This window comes from Chelonus insularis, unplaced genomic scaffold (genome assembly GCF_013357705.1).
Source record: "Chelonus insularis isolate UGA/USDA-ARS -01 unplaced genomic scaffold, ASM1335770v1 contig_25_pilon, whole genome shotgun sequence".
NCBI lineage: Eukaryota > Metazoa > Arthropoda > Insecta > Hymenoptera > Braconidae > Chelonus > Chelonus insularis.
In genome coordinates, this window is record NW_023276451.1 from 2115252 (window position 1) to 2129146 (window position 13895).

Below are 13895 nucleotides of genomic sequence, written 5' to 3' on the forward strand. Positions count from 1 at the left end.
ACGCCTGTTCGAGGCGTTGAAGAAGATCATTTGCTGGAAAAAAATAACTTAAAGATAAGAATATTCACTATCTTTTTATATTTATAAACTGATTTTGTTAACAAATATATCTATATATAATATATGTATATATAATACTTACGTTCGTTAGCCATTTTTTTTTTAATTAAAAAATCTTAACTTTCTTTTTAATTCTGAAAATTAAAAATATAGAAATCATTTATTAATCGAAATCATAAATGAAACAGCACTTTATATAATATTACAATTAAACGAAATAAAATTATTTATTACTTTTTATTTAGTATTTATATTGTTACTTACTCTCTTTCTAATCGATGTTGAGTCGATACGAGTTGTTTTTGTTTTGATGGATTCGTTCATCGATTCAATCGTTTCACACAAACAATTCCAAGAGCGGAAAACTCGTAATTTTTGGTTTTAGCCAATTATGATGTACCGAGAATGATCACGTGATATACATGCGATTTCATCAGGTCATCCAAATTCTAAAGCATGAAGACTACAGAGAAAGAGTCCAAACTCTATATATAAAAGTTGTACCAGAAATTTGAAAAAATAACGTTGGCGGGCAGAGTGTGCTGCGGTCGCTAAGTTATCGAGGTAGAGGGGGAAATTCCCGGTATATTTTGTATGGCCCGTATTCACAGTCGGTTCTTATGTCTTAGTTCGCCTTAAGAACATGCTTTAGGTGACGTTTCGATTCACAATCGTAACTTAAGCATTATCCTAAGTATAGCCTCAAGTATGAACTTTATCAAGCAAGGCTCATTTAAATAGTATTCATAATTAATTCTTAAGCAATTCTTTATTAATTATGTATTCATAGTCGTATAAGACTTTCTTATTAATCCCAATAAGACCTTACCGGTCTCAAAGTGAGGTTATATTTTCAAGTCGTTGCTAAAGGTGACTTAAGAACTTCCAGACATATTATTATAGTGATGATTTTTTGAAATTGTGAAAAAGATGAATTTGTCTACGTCGGATTAAACACCATAAAATTAGATAAAATGAATCCTACATCTAAATTGCAAAATTTAGAAAGAAAATTATATTATTAATTATGTTATAAGTATTTTATTAAGAAAGAATTTATCAATAAAATTGAAGTGCAAAATTAAATTTAAATGGTGGCTACAGTACAATTAAAAAAAAATAAATCTTAAAAATTAATTTTATTCCAATTTTATCATGATTCTTAGAGAGAAAGCTTGATTAATAACAGTGTATCGTAAACAACGAGTTGTGTGTAGTTGTGTTGATCAAGCTCACAATATTGGTATGCATTTTTGCCTTCACTCATAAATTATTATGTTTTAAACATTTTAATGTTTATTATTTTTTAGATAATGTATGTATCGATTCAATGAGTTTGAAAATAAATGGAAGAATCATGGATAAATGTTCTGGCAAAATGTACGGCAAATATTCAACTCTTGGAAAAGACTGTTGCTGAGTAAGCTTTATTAATAGTTATCATCGTTTATTAATCATCTATATTTATTATCTTGATTAAATAATTTCTTTTAGGATGGGAGATCAAGATGCTAATGAATTAAAAAAGGAATATCAAAGACTGGTTGATGGCTTCAAAGACGCGCAGGTAGCTAGAGAGATGTTATTTTAGCCAATCCAGTTTTACCTGATGAAATATTACATGGTAATTATAAAGAATGAGGCAAAATTTCTTTAAATATATCAATCATAAAAATATTTCAGAGGTAATACCAGGAAATATACGAAATGCAGAGCATTTTGTGAGCTTTTTGAAACGTTTTGTTGAATATTTGAAAACAAGATTACGAGTCCAACATGTTCAAGAGTCGCCGACAATATTTCTTCGAGATGTACAAAATAAAGTTTGTATAGAGAGAAAACCTCTTATAATTTGTGCCGAAAGATTGGCTTCACTGTTAAGAACCATGGAGATAACAGATCTAACAGATTTTTCTCCATTAATTCTGGTAACACATCTGGCGACTTTAGTATTAACTTATACAGAAAGATTTACGATAATTGTACGATAATTTTGCTTTTTCGCATCTTATCTTTATATGGAATCAGTTATTGCTGTTTGGTAAGAAGCCAAATTGTTTTATTCTTTGTTTTCTCTCATAGATTTTTTGTCTAACATTTGAATATGCTCTGCAGGTACGACCAAGGAGTTGTTGATCAACTTCAAAGACATTTTATTTATCGAAACCCAAGATTCAGCAGAAACGAGCTTGGCTCTTATCAACTATATCAAAACATGTGGCAGTGGAAGAGGTGCAGTATTATTATCAGTAGCACGAGGAAAAGTTTCCGAAGGAGTCGATTTTGATAATCATTTAGGTAGAGCTGTGCTTATGTTTGGAATTCCTTATGTTTATACTCAATCAAGAATATTAAAGGCTAGATTAGAATATCTTCGAGATCAATTTCAAGTAAGAAGGTCAACATTTATTTCAACTACATAATTGATTGATCAAAATTACTGGAAAACTTTGTATTATTTTTTATAATTAGATAAAAAAAAATGATTTCCTAACATTTGATGCAATGAGACATGCAGCTCAATGTGTAGGACGAGCTATAAGAGGAAAAACCGACTATAGTATTGTAAAATATTTGTATGTCGCCATCTAATGACTATTAGACTAACGACAGTTTGTTAGTTAACAACGATTGCTTGACGATTAGATTGTTTATAGCAACGAGGGGAGAGTTTGTTTATCTCCAGTTTTTGTCTGAGACTTGAGTTGACCGCACGGATTCTTAAATTAATTAATTGCTGTCAATCATTAATAAACATTTTAATTAATTTACTAATTTTCCGAAGTTGTTATTGAGTCTTATTTTACATTGGTGTCAGAAAGTGGTTCGCTTCGCGTGTTGTGAATATTTTTGTTGGTGATTTTTGGAAGAATATTTTTAAAATCATGCCAAAGAGTCCAAGTCGGAGACAAACTCGAGCTGGAAGGAGAACTCAATATGCCGATTGTGTCGAAGACGGTACTAATGGAGGACTTCTAGCTTTAGAAATGAGATTGAATCGTTTGGAAGAAAGACTAAATCGAGATCAGATTCGTTTGGAGGAACGTTTCGAGGAAGGTCGAAGAGAGACTCAGAATTTATTTCTAGAGATAAGAAATTTAATTAATAATAATAATAACAATAATAATAATAATAACAATAATAATAATCATAATAATAATAATAACAATAATAATTTGGAAATTCATAATTTAGAAAATAATTCTAATAATTTGGTTGAATCGGTCTCAACTTCTTCAGTTAACAATAGTTCTTTAGCTTTTGCAAAACCGGGAAAATTTGATGGTTCTCAGACGTGGGAATCTTATTTCCGTCAATTTGAGACTATCGCTCGTCTGCATAAGTGGACAAATGAAGTTAAAGCATCAATTTTAGTGTCCTGTTTGAAGGACAAAGCTCAAGTCATTTTAGAAAATTTAAGTTTAGAAGATTTAGGGAATTTTGATAAATTGAAGAAAATTTTGGAAGATCGTTTTGGTGAAGCTCAATTTTCTCGAGCTTATTTTAGTCGTTTTCAAGCTAGAAAACAGTCTGAAAATGAAAATTTAACTGATTTTTCAAATGATTTGGATAGGCTTGTCAAATTTGCGTATCCTTCGGTCTCTTCCGAAGAGAGAGATAGAATTGCTGGTTTACAATTTATTTCCGGATTAAAAAAATTAAAGTTACAATTTTCTCTTCGTTCAGAGAGAATTGAGTCTCTTCAATTAGCAACTCAGAGAGCTTTAGAGCTTTAGTCGATTGAAGATTTGACCTTTGGAGGTCAGTATAAAAATAAATTTAATAATAAGAATAATAATAATTTTAGTAAAAATAATTATAATTCCAATAAAAATAATAATTTTAGAAATAATTTTAAAAAGGATGATAAAAATAATTCGTTTAAAGGAAATTTTAGGTCAAATTCCCAAAATCAAAATTCTTCGCAAATTTTCCAATGTTGGATTTGTGGTGAAAAAGGACATTCTAAGAAGAATTGTCAAGTTCTTCAAGCTGTTCAAAGTAGTTTATCAAGTATTCATAATTCTAATGAGTCTACTGGTGAAAGTTCATCAAAAAAAAAATTTCATCAAAACTAAAAATTAATTCAATTGATTTTTCTTATTTTTCTGATTCTAAACCGAAACTTTTACTTAGAGGGGAAGTTAATGGCAAAAAATGTATTATGACAGTTGATACTGCTGCTGATATTACGGTTGTTAATTCTTCTTTGTTTAAAGGGATAGTAACTGTTTCGAATAATTCTTCTATTTCTTATTCTATTTTTACAGTTTCAGGTGATAAATTTGATTTTGATTTTATCGAGACTGTAGAAATTAGAATTTCCAATATTAAGGTTAATTTAGAGGTTGTTTTTGCTCAAATTGAAGAAGAATGTATTCTAGGATTAGATTTCTTAATCAAGTCTGGTTTATTTACTGATTTCAAAGATCTTCTTGATAAAAAATTCTCAGAAAGTAATAAAGTTGTTTCAATTAATAAAATTAGTTCTTCTTTGAATAAACTTCCAGAATTTGTTTTAGATTTGTTTGAAAGATCTTCAAAATTTTTGGATGTCAATAATAAATTTCGTTCTGAAGAACTTTTATTGAAGAATTTGGATATTTGTGCGAAAAATTCTTTTGATTTAGGAAAGTGCAAAATTTTACAACATAAAATTAATGTTGGAAATGCACTTCCTATTAAACAGGCTCCTCGTCGTATTCCTTTACATTATAGGGATAAAGTTGATTCAGTTATGGAGGAAATGAAACAACAGAATGCAATAGAACCATGTAATGGTCCTTGGGCTTCTCCTGTTGTTCTTGTTCCAAAAAAAGGTAATGAAATTAGATTTTGTGTTGACTATCGTAAATTAAACGATGTCACAGTTAAGGATTCAACTCCAATTCCTTATCAAGAAGACATATTGAATATGGTTCTTGGTGCTCAATGGTTTTCTACCGTTGATTTAAAAAGTGGATACTGGCAAGTTGAAGTTGCTCCGGAAGATAGATCTAAAACTGCTTTTTGTATTTGGAATGAGGTTTGGCAATTTAAGGTTCTTCCTTTTGGTTTGTGTAATGCTCCTGCTAATTTCGTTAAACTTATGAATATAGTTTTAAAAGGTCTTCTTGGTAAAATTTGTTTAGTTTATTTGGATGATATTATTATTTTCAGTAAAAGTCTTGATGAACATTTTATTCATCTTCAAAATGTTTTTTGAAAGACTTTTACAAGCTTCTCTTAAGATAAATCCTAAAAAATGTATATTTTTCCAAAAAGAAGTTATTTTCCTTGGACATGTAGTTTCTGGTGAAGGACTGAAAAGTTCTCCAGATAAAATTTCTGCTATTATTAATTGGCCTGTTCCTAAGAATAAATCTGAACTTAGAAGTTTTCTAGGTCTCTGTTCTTATTACAGGAAATTCGTCAAAGATTTTGCTACTATTGCAAAACCTTTATATCTTATTAGTCAGGAAAAGAAAGATTTTATTTGGGATGATTTAGCTTTTCAAACGTTTCAAAAATTGAAACAAATTTTGACTTCTACTCCAATTTTGGGTTATCCTGATCCAAATTATCCTTTTATTCTTGATACTGATGCTTCGAATGTTGGTATTGGTGCCGTGTTATCTCAAAAGATTCCAGTTAATAGTAATGGTGAGACTGTTTATGAATAAAAAGTTATTGCTTACTTTAGTAAGACTTTAAATAATCGAGAACGTAACTATTGTGTTACTAGGAAAGAATTATTAGCCGTTGTTATTTCTGTTGAACATTTTCGTCATTTTCTTCTTGGCAAGAGGTTCACTATTAGAACTGATCATGCCTCTCTCACTTGGTTACTTTCTTTCAAAAATCCTCAAGATCAAATAGCTCGTTGGTTTGAAATCTTATTTCAATATGATTTCGAAGTTCAACATAGACCTGGTCATAAACATGGCAATGCTGATGGTCTTTCTCGGCGTCCATGTGATTGTAAAAAATGTCTGAAAATAGATTCTGATGAAAAATGTGATAGTAGGCATATTTTCCGTGTCATTTGTGAAATTAACAATGATTCGATTGGATTAAATTTCAAAATGATGATAACATTTTGAGTTTAATTATTAAATTCAAAAAGGAAAATAAAGTTCCCGAGTTTAATGATGTTTCACATTTGGATTCTACTTTTAAAATTTATTTACTTTATTGGAATTCTTTAGAATTGAAAAATGGTGTTTTAGTTTAACGTTGGGAAGCTCCAAATCTTTCTCATATTATTTATCAGGTTGTCATTCCTCGAGCTGAAGTGAATGAAATAATTCATGAGGCTCATAATTCTCCTTCTGGTGGTCATTTTGGTATTAATAAAACGATTTCAAAAATTCGTCAACGATTTTTCTGGGCAACTCTTAAGCAAGATGTTGAGATTTGGTGTAAAAAATGCAAAGTTTGTTTCGCTAAAAAGGGTCCCCATAAAAAGTCTTGTGGTCAACTTCAAATTTATAATGTTGGTTCTCCTTTTGAAAGGGTTGCCATTGACATTCTTGGTCCTCTTACTAAAACCTCTTCTGGAAATAAATTTTTACTTGTTGTTACAGATTATTTTACTAGATGGCCTGAGGCGATTCCTCTGCCTAATCATCAGGCTTCTACTATTGCTGAGGCTTTAGTAACTCAAATATTTTGTAGATATGGTGTTCCTATTGAAATTCATTCTGATCAGGGTCGAGAATTTGAATCTGAAATCTTCAAGGAGGTCATGAGTCTTTTTGGTAATAAGAAGACAAGAACCACACCTCTTCATCCCCAATCAAATGGTTTAGTTGAAAGGTTGCATAGGACTATTCTTCAATATTTGTCCAAATTTATTAGTAAAAATCAAAAAGATTGGGATAAGTGGATTTCTTTATTTTTGTTGGCTTATCGTTCTTCAAAACATGAAACTACTGAGTATTCTCCAGCTTTATTGATGTTAGGTCGTGAATTAAGGTTGCCTATTGATCTTCTTAGAGGAATTAATCCTTCAGATAATTCTTTTGAGGATAATTCTATAACTGATTTTGTTTTTAATCTTCGTGAGCAATTAAAGATTGTTCATAATAATGTACGGGACAAGTTGCAAATTAAATCTGAAAAACTTAAGTATATGTATGATTTGAAATCTAATATTCTTTCTTTTGATGTCGGTCAAAAGGTTTGGTTATTTTTCCCTAGAAGAGTTAAAGGAAAGTGTCCAAAACTTCAATGTGAGTGGGAAGGTCCTTATATTATCAAAAACAAACTTAATGATGTTGTATTTCGAATTCATAAAATTCCGAATGGTCGTTTGAAAGTTGTTCATGTGAATAGACTCGCTCCTTATGAAGATGATTAGTTATTTTGACTCTTTCTGGATTCCTAATTTCTGTTGAATTCAGGGTTTTTGTAACTTCTAGTCTGAGAATGTTGGCTCTCATTGATCATTTGATTGTTGATTTAAATTCACAATGTCTGTCCTGGAGCGTTCTCGTCGAGTTACTGTAGGATATACACGGTTGGAGTCATTGTACTGGAATCCTTTTCTTCATTTATTGGCCAAAGTGAAGCAAAGTGAGGTACTAGATGTCCATGGTATCCTAATATTTTTGTTCGGATAGTATGCGTAACTGTGAGCCCAATTTTTAATAATTTAGTTTGCACAGTGAGCAGAAGCTATTGAACTTATTTTTGAAAATTCCTTGCGCAAGGTGGAATTGAATTGATTGTTTCAATGATATTGAATCATTTATTTGAGAGTCGGATTTATTTTAAAAAAGGATGCGAAGTCGGAATTTATTTGGAGAATTATCTCCATGAAATGTGACCATTCAACCTAATTATTAATTGAACATTGAATTTATGATTAAAAATGAAATTTTTAAAGAACTTTGATTCTGTGAGGAACTTTTATTTTGTTTAGTTCCATGACCTTCCAGTTCTTGGCATTTCCTACTCTTTGGGTTCTTTTGGTTCTTCCAGTGGTTCCTCCTGATGAAAAAAAAGGATAGAAAGGGAATTGAAGATGGAAATTTTAATTTTTAATTTTTAATTTGACTAACGAACGATTAGTTTTTAAGAAATCTTTTATTGTATAGAATCACGTTTTTAGTTTAATCTAGATCATTTTGGTCTGTTTGGAGGTTTTTACCCGCCGCAGGATTTTTCCCTCCTAATTATTTGTTTTATTTATTTTTAAAGCAGACAGAGTTGGGAAGCGGCAATATTGGTATTAAGGCTGAATAATAACTTGATTCATCTTTATAATTTTGAATGATTATTAATTTGATTTTCATAATTTCGAATTAGAAATGTAATTTTAGATTTTACATGTTTATTAATTTCAGCCTAATCCAATATTTTTACCCAACTAATAGGAATTGCCAGGTGGCAATTTTTAGAAGATCGGGAGAAGTGTAAAATATTTGTATGTCGCCATCTAATGACTATTAGACTAACGACAGTTTGTTAGTTAACAACGATTGCTTGACGATTAGATTGTTTATAGCAACGAGGGGAGAGTTTGTTTATCTCCAGTTTTTGTCTGAGACTTGAGTTGACCGCACGGATTCTTACTTTTAATTAATTGCTGTCAATCATTAATAAACATTTTAATTAATTTACTAATTTTCCGAAGTTGTTATTGAGTCTTATTTTACAGTATTATGGTTTTCGCTGATAAGGTAAAAATCAATTACTAGATAAAAAATAAATAGTTTACAAGATCATTTAATTTACATTAATCATTCGAATGTATTTCCAGAGATTTTCTCGAGCTGAGAAAAGAACAAAATTACCCAAGTGGATTCAAGAGCATCTTTCTGACGGTTTATGTAACTTATCTACCGAGGAAGCAATACAGGTGAACATTTATTTGATTGTGTATAAAACTATAATTATATATGATTGTTGGATAAATTTAATTTTTAATTTTGTAGATTGCAAAAAGATGGTTGAGATAAATGGCTGAACCTTTTTCACGAGAAGATCAATTAGGCTTTCGTTACTAACAAAAGAACGTCTTGAAAAAGAAGAGTCTAGCAAAATTCAAGAAAAAGTAGCACAAAACTGACAGTCAAAAAGGGAAAAATCAGTTTTTTAATTACAAAATAATGATGGAATTACATTTATAATATTAAATTGTAAAGTGCTTAAGCTATTTTTAACGTCACCAACGAACCGATATGTGATCTCCATTCTGAATAGAGTAATAGCTTAATCGTTGCAAAGGCTTGTCCAAAGAAATTTCTTCTGTCAATCTCTATAAAAAATTTTTTCAGTATTCATATAAAAAAAATGTATGTATATAAATAACTTTTTGGAATATTATGAGTTATAATAATAAAAAATCTTATTATGTACTTTTTGACTAGAATCTGATGAAACTGGACAATGTATTTTTTCTCCAACGGGTATTGACATGAACTTAAATCTACCGCTACTCTAGATAATCGGTAGCCTCGGCGCTCATGGGGGAAAGAGCGCGCTACTGAGAAAGAGAGAGAGAGGGAAAAGGTGAATGTGCACTTGGCGCCGAGTATCTACCGCTACTCTAGATTAATACTTTGTACTAAGTTAGGAAAAACTATGGTGTATTTTAATTAATAGATAAACTATAGGAAAATGAATAACATTATTACTTGGAGTACCGATACATATTAAAACGTGGAATAATGCCAATAGGTTTGATGTACTCATTGTAAATTTTCAATTTTCTATACTACAATTAATTCAAAAATTCAAACAAACCATTCTTATATGATATTGTTAAGATTCACTTCTTTTACCAGTCCCTATGACTGCCTCAAATTTTTCCTCCTGACTCACTGTGATAAGTGCAATCTAGGAAAAATAATTAAGATTGCTACCATGATAACAATTTGATTTTATTTGGATATTTTTGTATTTGAAATTTCTAAAAATCTGAATTTTCGAACTAGATACACTAATAAAAGAAGTTGTACAATCATTACAAGCTCTAGAATGCTGTTACTGAAATAACTAACATTCGAAAAAACAGTGTTTACCCACATGCATTTCTTAAAGAGACTATAGTAACATTGATAGAAGATTGTAATGTACAAGTTATTCTATGGATAATTTAGAATTATATATGCATTCATAGAATTTTTCTGCAAGAAACATTATATCCCGGACATAATATTACTTTTTTTTGTCAGATGTCCCCTCCACCCCATATAGCCATCCCTTACCCAACTATAAGTCTTGTAATCCAAGTATAATGAAAATCATACTGATTACCAAGATAGGTTTAGTATTTATTACACAATTTTGATAAACAAACAATCTATGACAGCATGATTTCGCAAATCTATCGTAATTCAAAGTTTCAATCGTTCAACAAACTACTTTTTTGTGGTATGGGTACTTTTACAACTTTTTTGAAGGTCTGAAGTGTTTATTGTATAAAAACAGAATGTAAACGCGTTTACTGTTCGTTGGCCATCTTTCATACTTATGATTTAGATCATCAATTTTAACCCACTTTGAAGATATACTTTCTTTTATCATACTGTAGAAATGACCTTGCGATATAGACTTACCTTCCTAGAATATAGCGCTCTTTACTGTGTAAATGTTATGACAAATATTGACTTTTTCTGAAGAAATAGCTTTAAGAAAGCCTTTAGTATACTTTTTATCGACTTTTTCGCCATCAGGAAATATATTTAAAGCAATAACAACAAACGGCCAAGTAGATGACATTGTAATTTTCCGTTGACATTCAGTTTCCTGACTACATTTTGGACAAGTACTTTTTTCTTTTCGCCAATGAGTATAGGCGTCTCTTAGTAAACTCTTGATATTAGTTGTACTTAAGGGAATCGGAAACGATAATCGGATAGTTTCTTCTGCGTACGAATTGACATAATTGCAAGTATTGCATCGATCCACATATTGCAAATGATTAGTAAATAATTGTTTTATTTCACAATATTTTTTACATAGCAAATCAAAAAATAATAGAGGGTCTGTTTCTCCATCAGTATTAAAATGACTTCCAATTTCTTTTAACAGGATGGAAGTACTCAGGTCACTGTGATTATTTGTATACATAAACAATAATTGTTTTAAAGGAGACTTAGAGTTACTAGTCAAATCTCTAAAAAAATTTGATGTCAAAAGACAATTAGTAATTGATTGCATAGCAGCATTTGCAAAACTACTTCTTCCATTATAGTTTTCTAATCCATTTATCGTAATTTCTCGATTGTACGATTTACGGTCTGAAAGATTATGACTATTATCAGAAATATCTGATTCATTCACAGCCCATTGTAAATCAAGCACTTTCATTAAGCGTCTTTCGTTAAGTGCAATTTCTGGTAATTCGGGTTTATATTTTACTCGTAAACAATTATATTCACTTATAGCTAAAGAACTGGCTTTAACTTGGAATGGATCGAAATTGATTAAATGAAGACCTTTCAATGTAGTTAATCGTGAAAGTGCTACATAAGTTCGTCCACTTGTAAATACACGATTTCCCACATCGATGACCGCATTCGTTAAACTCAATCCTTGACTTTTGTGAATAGTTATACTATAACTTAAACATAGTGGAAACTGTTTTCGAATAAGATAAGCATTATTTATTACTTGAAATTTAGCACTTATTCGTTCAATAGTGTACTCTTTTTTGTTAGCTAATTGTATAGTTATAGAATCAATTTGGTCATTTTGAGTTGATTCTGAAATTGACATAATTTTTCCGATCGTACCATTCACAAGCCCTAAGGTCACGTCAATGTTACGTCTGATCATAATCTTTGCTCCTAACTTAACTTTGATTATTTCAGCTAACCCAGCAGTCCTTGTATCATCATTTTCTAATTTACTCAAAATTTTTTCTACTTTTTTTATCAATTATTTTACGAAGCCCGTTTTTTATTTTTTTTAAGACAGAGAAAAATTTAATTTAAAATTGTCTCATTCAAATAGCAATAATCATGTACTATTAATAAGACAATATTAGGAGCTAAAACCACGATTGATGACTTTTCTAGCTATTCCTGATGCTACATAGGGGTATTACTTGCTTGTCTCTATTCTGTGTAGCCCGATTTTCATTTTTCAAGAAAGAAAAAGTTTAATTTGAAAATGTCTCATTTAAATAGCAATAATCATGTACTATTAATAAGACGATATGACGAACTAAAACCATGATTGATGACTTTTCTAGCTCTTTCTGATGCTACATAGGGGTATCACTTGCTTATTTATTATTTTTTGAAGCCCGCTTTCTATTTTTTCTAAGACAAAAAATAGTTTAATCAAAAAATGTCTCAATCGAATAAAAATGAATTTATATCATTGATAAGACATTGTTTGGAGCTAAAAACATAATTGATAAATATTTTTGCTTGCTTAGCAATCGTTTTGCGAGACTTTTTTTTTATTTCTTCAAGACACTTAAAAGTTCAACTCCTAAATGTCTCATTGAGAAAGCAATGAATATCTCCTTTCAATAAGACATTATTAGGAGCTAAAACCATGATTGATGACTTTTCTAGCTATTTCTGATGCTACATAGGGGTACTACTTGCTTGTCTCTATCCTGTGTAGCTCATTTTCCATTTTTTAGACAGAAAAAGTTCAATTTAAAAATGTCTCATTTAAATAGCAATAAATAAGTTCTTTTATAAGACGATACTAGGAGCTAAAAACTTATTCGATGACTATATTTGCTATTTCCGATGCGACATAGGTGTATTACTTGCTTGTCAATTATTTTACGAAGCCCGTTTTTTATTTTTTTTAAGACAGAGAAAAATTTAATTTAAAATTGTCTCATTCAAATAGCAATAATCATGTACTATTAATAAGACAATATTAGGAGCTAAAACCACGATTGATGACTTTTCTAGCTATTCCTGATGCTACATAGGGGTATTACTTGCTTGTCTCTATTCTGTGTAGCCCGATTTTCATTTTTCAAGAAAGAAAAAGTTTAATTTGAAAATGTCTCATTTAAATAGCAATAAATAAGTTTTTCCATAAGACGATATTAGGAGCTAAAAAAGGTTGATGACTTTTCTAGCTATTTCTGATGCTCCATAGGTTTATTACTTGCTTGTCAATTATTCTACGAAGCCCGTTTTTTATTTTTTCTAAGACAGAGAAAAATTAAATTAAAAATGTCTCATTCAGATCGCAAAAAATGTGTACTATTAATAAGACATTATTTGGAGCTAAAAACATCATTAAAACCTATTTTTGCTTATTTCAATGCTACATAGGTGTATTACTTGCTTGTCTATTATTCTGCAAAGCCCGTTTTCCATTGTTTCAAGACAAAAAAAAGTTTTTTTCGAAATTGTTCCTTATTGATATCAATAAATATGTTATATTTCGATCAGATATTATTCGGAGCTAAAAACATGATTAATGACAATTTCAGCCATTTTCAACGCTACATAGGTGTATTACTTGCTTGTTTATTATTTTGCAAACCCCGTTTTCAATTTTTCAAGACAGAAAACGTTTAATTTAAAAATGTCTCATTCGAATAAAAATAAATTTGTACTATCAATAAGACATTATTTGAAGCTAAAAACATAATTGATGACTATTTTTTGCTTGCTTAGCTATCATTTTGCGAAGACCGTTTTTTTATTTTTTAAAAACGAAAAAAAGCACAATTTGAGAATGTCTTATTCAATGAGTAATAAATATGTTCTATCAATAAGACATTATGAGGAGCTAAACGAATAATTCATGGTAATTAGCTATTTCCGATATTACGGAGGTGTATTACTTGCTCGTCTCTATTTTGCAAATCCTGTTTTTTAATTTTTCAAGACAGAAAGTTCGATTCGAAAATGTGTTAT

The 13895-nt window shown here is 30.0% G+C and overlaps 1 pseudogene; it reads left to right on the forward strand.

Annotated features, from left to right (window-relative positions):
* Positions 1 to 370: 370 nt before the first annotated feature.
* Positions 371 to 9480, forward strand: LOC118064826 (general transcription and DNA repair factor IIH helicase subunit XPD-like; annotated as a pseudogene).
* The last annotated feature ends 4415 nt before the right edge of the window (positions 9481 to 13895 follow it).